The sequence below is a fragment of the Lactuca serriola genome, chromosome 3, assembly GCF_051521515.1.
Source record: "Lactuca serriola cultivar US96UC23 chromosome 3, Lser_US96UC23_V15, whole genome shotgun sequence".
In the NCBI taxonomy this organism is placed as follows: Eukaryota; Viridiplantae; Streptophyta; class Magnoliopsida; order Asterales; family Asteraceae; genus Lactuca; species Lactuca serriola.
Genome location: NC_136410.1, coordinates 139,666,407 through 139,674,957, shown reverse-complemented (window position 1 = coordinate 139,674,957; position 8,551 = coordinate 139,666,407).

Here is an 8,551-nt window from a genome sequence, read left to right as displayed (position 1 = left end):
GGTGAACAAACCTATACCACTTGAAAGATACCAAGGGAGTCGGAAGGGACTCATATATTCGGAAGGGACTTAAGGAATTGGAAGGGATTTAGAGAGTCAGAAAGGAATCATGAGTGAAATCGACTCGTAATAGCTTTAAGCTGATTTGTATGTATGGTATGTGGTATTTTGGGGAACTCACTAAGCTTTGTGCTTATGGTTTATGTTTAATGTTTTTTCATGTACTTTCGGTTCAAAAAGGAAGGGCCTGGCATGATTGCATCGCATCCACCAGTGTTCAACATTTTATAATTTTGGGATTGTACTTTGATAACTAATTTTTCCACATTGTCATACTTTGATGGGTTGAAATTTATGATTGATGATTTTGGTTGACTTAAAAATAAAAAAATTCACTTTGTATTTTTGGGTTGTTACACATACACTGTGCGAGTCAGATATGGTTATACATGTGTTAAATATATATTTTGTAATACTACATGACAATCTTAACATAAAAATTATTACTTAAAAAGATTAAATATATACTGAATACATTCTATTTTGTGCATAATGTATACTTGTATTATGATACTATTGAATAAACAGGAAATTGTATTGGAAATTGATTTTAGGTACTGTAATCTTGTTGAGTTATAAACCAAGACATATAAAGGATTCTTATTTCAAAGTAAGTTGAATAAGTGAGTAGTTATACTTTGTATTGTGATAGTTTTGCATGAACATGAATACTATATTGAAAGTGAATTACATGTATTGTAATCTTGTCTAGTTATAAACTAAGGCTTGTCAAGGATACTTAGTTCAAAGTAAGTTAATAAGTGGGTAGTTTGTATATTGCGGCGTGTGTGTGTGAGATTGGAACATAGAGTAGAGCTCTTTTCTATGATACTATTACATTTCGGGGTATGAGTTATGTACTAGAGTGCTATACTAGTATTCCTCTTTTGTTTTACAGCCAGAAATGGCGTATCCGTATTAGGCAAACAGTAAGGTATGTCTGGTCATCTATCAGAGTAAGATGAAAACCACTCACTCTTTCTAAACTGTCTGGTGTAATGCTAGCAGACTCAAAATCTATAAGTTTTAATAAATCATACTTATTTTTGAGAAACGATTGTGTGTTCATTCGAGTACTCTGTCCCCTTATGGTTTTCTTTATTGACTTACGCCTGCTGCGAAGGAATCCCCGAAGCAATATAGTCAAATCGTTGCTTACAGTGACCATCAGGATAGATCTCATAAGATAACATTTATAGGATTAGTATGTGAGAATCGACAGCATGGGTAACTATGAGTAGATTACCTTATAAATATCTATGTCATATGATATATCTATACTATTGGTAATAGTTGGTTTTTGAAAGATTATTATATGAATTATTATTTTTAAAATATTATGGGATTGAAAATCTTATGTCTCTCACCGGCTTCCTAAACCTGAGCCACTCAAATTATATGTTTCATTGGTAGCGGTGCTAAGGCTGCTGGAACTTGATTAGGATGTCGAGTGAATAAAGAGACAATATGTAATAGTATTCAGGACCGCGAGGTTTTTATGCGATAACATCCCTAGGGTTTTTGTATTTTGAAACAACATCTGTACTCAAGATATTTTAATAAAATGGGACAGTTTTCACAAACATAGATAACATGGTTTTGAAAGCGTAAAGAAAAGTTTTTTTCGGTTCTGGAAAATGGAAGAGAGAGAAAAGAGAAAATTGATGTGATAGTGGGTTGAGTGGGTTGGGACGGAAGGGCTCCCTCCACCCTAATATCATGTAAACAAACATATTTTCTTATAATTGTGTTGATTATCATTTGGCAAAATATATACGATGTATCAATAGATATGGCTTGATTCTTTGATTAGGGTTTGGTTTTTAACCTCCCTTGAGTGGTTTTCATGGTTTTAATCTCAATCTAATTATCCCATTGATTGATTTGATGATTTAGGTAAAAATCCACATGAACCCTAGAAACCCCAACTTGGGGATATTGCAATTGAAGATGAAATGGTATTAGATTCTATGACCTAGATGATATTTGATGGCAATAAATCTAATTGGAATGTTCAAACTCATCCATGATGGTAGAATTATGCATAAAATTGGATTTGAGATGGTTTTGGGGGAAATTGTGATGAAAATAATTGAATCCCTTGTAGTTGAGAATTTACTAATTAAAGGAAGTTCATAATCATGAATGGATACTCTTATAATGATTTGAATGCAAAAACATGAAGAATTGAATAATTTTTAGTTGAATTTATGGGATATTTGGCCATAAGGGCATTTTAGGAAATCTATTGATAATTACATAATGGTTAATATCTAAGAAGTGAATGACATTCATGAACATGATTTGAAACTCTAGAAATGATCAACATAAACATGAATGAATTCTAGTAAATTTCTAGCTCTAGTGATTGTTTTGGACCAAGGACAATTTGGGAACATGGAATGGAATTGAGGATTCCGTAGTTAGATTGTATAATGAGATTGGTTGTGGCTTTATTTACTTTACTACACCCAATGATATATTAAATGATTTGGGAATATGTCATATTGGTTAAAGAGTGTTTTGAGAAACTTGAGCTCTTAACCATTTCATTTGAGTGTTTGTAAGCATTATGAGTTTAGCACTTTGATTGAGGACTTAACGAATTAAGTTTAATGTTTTGACGTGATAAAATGTCCTCTAGTAGTGCTTGGAAACCTTTACAGGTGTTACAAATGGTTAACTAAAAGACCAAAACTATCCAAGAATGTTTAAGCCTCAAAATGTGAGTTTTTGGGTATGCTTGGGCTGCCTCGGGAAGCGACCCACGTTCAGGGGTCAAAATGCATAACTCGACCAAAATCTGAACTATAGTATTTTCCTCATAACTTTTACATACGAACTCGGATTTATGCACGATTTTTTCCAACATTCATATTTTTCATGAGGGATGAGTTGAAGCATTAAAATTTAGTAATTAAACCTATGATGGGTATTTTTATCATTTGTTGACTTTCATCTACTTGTTATATAGGTGGTATTTGGCATTGCTGCTATAAGGAATAGAACTAGAAGAGGACTAGCTAACCTTATTGTGATTAAGGTGAGTACGTGTTGGAATTTTCCCATTTAGGGATAAATGGAAAAATGATTTTATCATAATAAAATACCAATGCTTTGATATATGAAATATTTTGAAATGAAAGTGTTAATTACTTTTGAAATGAATGATTTGAAAGAACGCCTTAAAAGCAAAGAATATTTTGGAAGAACGAATGTTTTGATAATTTGTTGAAATAATTTGAAATGTAGATGTTTTACTTTTGAAATAAGTATTTTGATATTAATGTATGGAATGTGTAAATCATGGGAAGTAATGAAAAGCATGGAAAGTAATGAAACAAATATATTGCTCGATCCATGATATCCCCCGTAACGGGATATAGAGGAATCTATCGGGGTGGCGCTACCCTTTTTCTGAGATAGAGGTCCTAATGGAAATGATGCTATGATGAACTGATTTTGTTCTTTTCACCTTGGTGTAGACGTAGGGGTATTTCTAGACCCTACGTATAAAAATTACAACGATTCAATACCAGAATTAGCCCTTAATGAAAGAAGTGAATGAAATGTGAAAAGAAATGTCTTTTGAATTATGCTATGTCTAATGTAATGATTTTATATGGAATGGAAAATGTGCAAAATGTATATTTTTTTGGAAATGGAAATTTTATAAAAAGCGACCCCTTCCTAAAAGAACAAGTCAGGGGAAATAAACAAACAAAATTACAAACTCTTAAATAGGCAACAAACCCAATCTGACCAATTATGAAGACAAAAATTACCCCTACATTTAACCCAATTAAAGACCAAAGAGATTAGGTGATCCACCATTTTTGTAGGGGTAGTGAACACATTGTTAAAAAACTTGTCGTTCCTCGCTTTCCAAATGCTCCAAAAAGACCATATATGATCACGACAAGAACTTTTCTCATCTTCGGGCAAAGCTCCCAATTAGCCGCAAAACCGATGAACTCCTTAATAGAGTTGAAGCTTAGAGAAGGAATGTTGTACCATTTAAAGATCCAAAACATCACCTTGTTGGCACAAGGGAAACTGAGGAGTATATGCTCACTTGAATCAACACCAGTAGGACAAAGGTGGACAGAGGTAGACGAGATCAAAACATCACGTCAGTCAAAGGCGATGGTAGTCAGGATACGATCCAAGCAGGCTCTCAAAATGAAACAAGAAACTTTTAGGGGCATCAAATTCGACCAAATAGTTGGGTTGTCCACACTACGAGTGTGTTGGAGTCGATGATAGACCTGGGATGATTGACATAGAAGTTTTCATCAGAGGAAAGGTTAGAAATCCAACCATCCTCAGAATTGGAGAGGCTGAAATTCCCAAGTAGTGTATGGAGATTATCAAGCTCCTGCAACTCAATTCGATGACGGGGTTCCCTTTTCCACTTCCATGTGCGACTTGAACTCGAAAACGCTCAGACATAGACATGAATTTTTGGAATCTCGAGAATGAAGGTAATGACATCTACATACCAAAGAACCTCCTTCCATCCATTCGTCGAGCCAAAATACAATCTTAGAGCCACGACTTACTTTGCATTTTAAAATTTGACCAAATAAAATGTCAAGCCCGTGAATCTCCTAAATATATTTGATTATATTGACCCGAGCACTAGGGAACGAGACTTTTGCAAGCTTATTCACTGGCTTCCTATTGAGGTTGTGTGTTACACCTCCCGCGGCCATTGCCGGAAACGCCGAGTGGTGACGGTGGTTACATAGATTACCCAAATCACAGAGCACACACCATAACTACGTTTTTATAAATCAATAATGTCTATTACAAGGAATAAATAAAACCTATCTATCTTCAAGCTAATTGTAATTCTTTGTGTTTTATTCCATCCTAGGAACACATGCGATTTTAAAAATATAATAAACTCTTTTGAAAACTTTTAAGGAATTTTTACAATGATTATGATCATTTTACTTATATTCCTCATTCCATATACTTTACTATATTATCTCTTCCAAAATTTCCTTGTATCTTGTAACTTATAAGCCTTCTGAATACTTTGAATTTTCATGTTCTATATTCTTTTTAGGATATTCTATTAATCCTATGTTGTTATCTCTATAGGATATTTTACAAATCCTATCTAACTATCTTTATATCTTAGGATATCTTAGTAACCCTAAATTATTTTATTAACTACCGTAAGGTATCCCCCTGGGTAGTCAGATCTCTAAGGATGTTGGAATGTATTACCATGAGCCTCCATAGCTGACGCTGTTGACTAATAATTTCCTTGCACAACACTTAATCGGATGTCGAATATTTCTTGTATAATAAAGAAAGTTATCCCGTTGGGATTATAGCTAGCTATCACAGGTGGGAGTGTCAAACCTCATATAGATATATTTCTGGCTCTCACAAAATTAACGATTATAGGTTTGGGGTAGCCAAATTTAATCAGCCTAAGGATGAATAATAAGAGCTTAATAACGCATTAACCTTAGGTATTTTATCTTTTATCTTTCTTACTTAGTGATTTCCTATAACTATCACAATATAAATCTTTTACTTTATATTTGATAATTCAAAATATATAGATCTCATAATTATATATATATATATATATATATATATATATATATATATATATATATATATTATTTTGCCATACATATATACCCTAATTATGGTTAATTTGAAACAAGATATTTGGACAGAGTAACGATAAGGCACATTGCACATCCCTATAGTTGACCAACATTACTTCTAGGTACTATGTTATCCTAGGGAATTGGCCATTATGGGAGACTGGTTTCTTACTCATGGATTGATCCTTTTCCTTTTTATTGGGACAACTAAATTTCCTTTTTAGTTCTACTTCTCATTCTTTAAATTCATCATTAGAATCTATCATTAATCTTTTGACATTCTTTAAATTCATCATTAGAATCTATCACAAGGGTTCCATACATATAAAGAACGCTGAAATTCAAGTTATAACGAAGAAGTTATGACCCATCGAAGTTTTACGACTAAACTAGGACGACACCGCGTAACGTAAAAAGTGAAATTTTTGATTAATTACTTTTTAGCCTTAGGGATCTAAATGAAAGTCGTAGTATATGTTAAACCGAGAATGTACATAAAAGAACGTCCAAATCTGACTTCGTATGAGGAAGTTATGATTTTTCTAAGATTTAACATAGCAATGCACAACCCGAATATTGAATTTTAGATCGATCGATTTTTAGCCGAGAAAATCTAAATAAGAATTGAAGATCTCATTAATAGGAGCTCAACAATATAAAGACAGTCGAAAATGGACGTCAGATGAAAAAGTTATGAATTTTTAACGGACTTTATCTGTCTAAGCGTGTTAAAATATAATTTAAAAATAAACTAAAATTAGCCGATGGAGTGTAAATGAAAGTTATAGATCACATCGCCACCTACGCATGGATATATAGAATGTCAAAAAAAGAGCTCATATGCGGAAGTTACAGAATTTAAAAGTTCATTAAATTATGGAAGGATGTGAGGCTGACACGTGGCCGAATCAGGGCATTCCTTTCTCTCCACGACTTCGCTTCAGACGATGACACCTGCCCCTCGTGTGCACAACGTAAGGTTGCGTATGCCCAACATACTGAGTACGCCTAACATACTCTGAAGCTATGCCCAACATAGTCTGAAGATGCATCCTATAAATAGATGTGGGGATCACCTCATTCCTTCACACCTTTCCCATTCTTTTTCTCTCAAATACTCTTCTTTGTCCCTCATGTTCCTTAGTACGTACCAAGTGCTAGAGGCGGGTCCCGGAGCTCCAGAAGGCTCCGAGAAGAAGATTTTTCGGCTTAGAAGTTCCATCCCTGCAGAGCCCGGCTCCTAGCCAAACTCCATTGAAAGTGAATTATGCTTACCCTACCTTAAGTATAGCTTTTGTTTAAGTTCATTAACATTATCATGAACCTATAAACCACATATGTGATAAGTATTATAAATTATACCAAGTGTTATTATAATACCTTTTAACTGCTCGTGGTACGGGGAATTGGGTTTGACGGGTCGCAAAGGTTTGTTGGATTTCTGAACAGCTTAAATGCCAAAATAGTCTTGCCCTCCGGTGTTTCACGTATGACCCCTTTCTATACATAGTAGTTCAAAAGTATTGTTTAACACTTGTATAGTACAAGAAAAACAAAATTTCTCAACTAATAATTAGTCGCAATAAATATTAGACTAAGATCTAGTAATAATGATATTAGGTTTCGTCGAAGGAAAACAAAATTGTTAGAAGTGAAGCGCTGCGCGAGTTTGGAGTCATAATTTTAACAAGTGAGTGCATAGTTACTTTCATCTTACACATAGATATGCAGTATTTAATATTAATACATGCTATGTGTGCTTATTATCCGTGTTCCTGATATCTATGCTAGTTGAACGATTTATACATGTTTTAGTTGATTTAAATTGTATATGTATTTTTATACGTATAAATATATTTGGTAAAGATGAGTAAATGAAAGATGAGATGAATTATGAGAGATGAAAGATGATATAAATGATGATAGGTGAAAGATGATGAGAATCCTTGACCTTAACGATGATCCAGTCATCTAGCAAAGTATAGATGACGACCATGTACTATTCTAGATAGTCCAGTGGAGTACTAGCAGGCTCGCAACCTGGTAGATGTTTTGAACGATGTGTTCACCAGATATACTCTAAAAACCCTGGAAAATATGGATTTAGTGCCCTATGGATGATCATTGGCAGCTATGGACTTAGTGCCTTACAAATGAATGTTGGCAGCTATGGATTTAGTGCCTAATAGATAACATCAGTTGTTATGGACTTAGTGCCTGTTAGATAAACCCTTGTGGTGATGGACTTTGTGCCCTATTCCTTAGGACAATCCTTAAGAATGAATGAATGAAGAATAGATGATTCTTAGGGTAGATCCTTAAGAATAAAGAAGATAATGGGGATGGGAAGTTGGGTTAATTGTTTGATGATTAAACATAATAATTATATTATTGTGGGTTGAAAGCCCTATGTAGTCACCAGATTTACCAACTTGACCCACTCAGTTTATTTGTATCACAGGTGTCGATACGAAGCTACGTTACACTGAGAGATTAACGGAGATGTAAACCATTAGTGTAAATGAATGTAAGGTCTGTTTATGCTTATGTTTTTGTATTGACGATGACATCCCAATGTTTTAATATAAAAAAAATACATTTCTTCAGAAATGCTTTGATAAGATCCTTATCATGTTTTCTGGGAACAAATACCGCACTATTATTCTTTAAAATGGATACTCTGGTTTTTAAATAAGCATAAATAAAATTTTTAAACAGACTGTAAATTTGGGGATGTCACAGTTGGTATTAGAGCATTAGTTTAAGCGAACTAGGAATAAGGATTTATTTCTAGACTTAAACTTAGAATGCTAAGCGATGATCGTGAGGAGTGTGTCTATTATATTTTAGGAAGTACA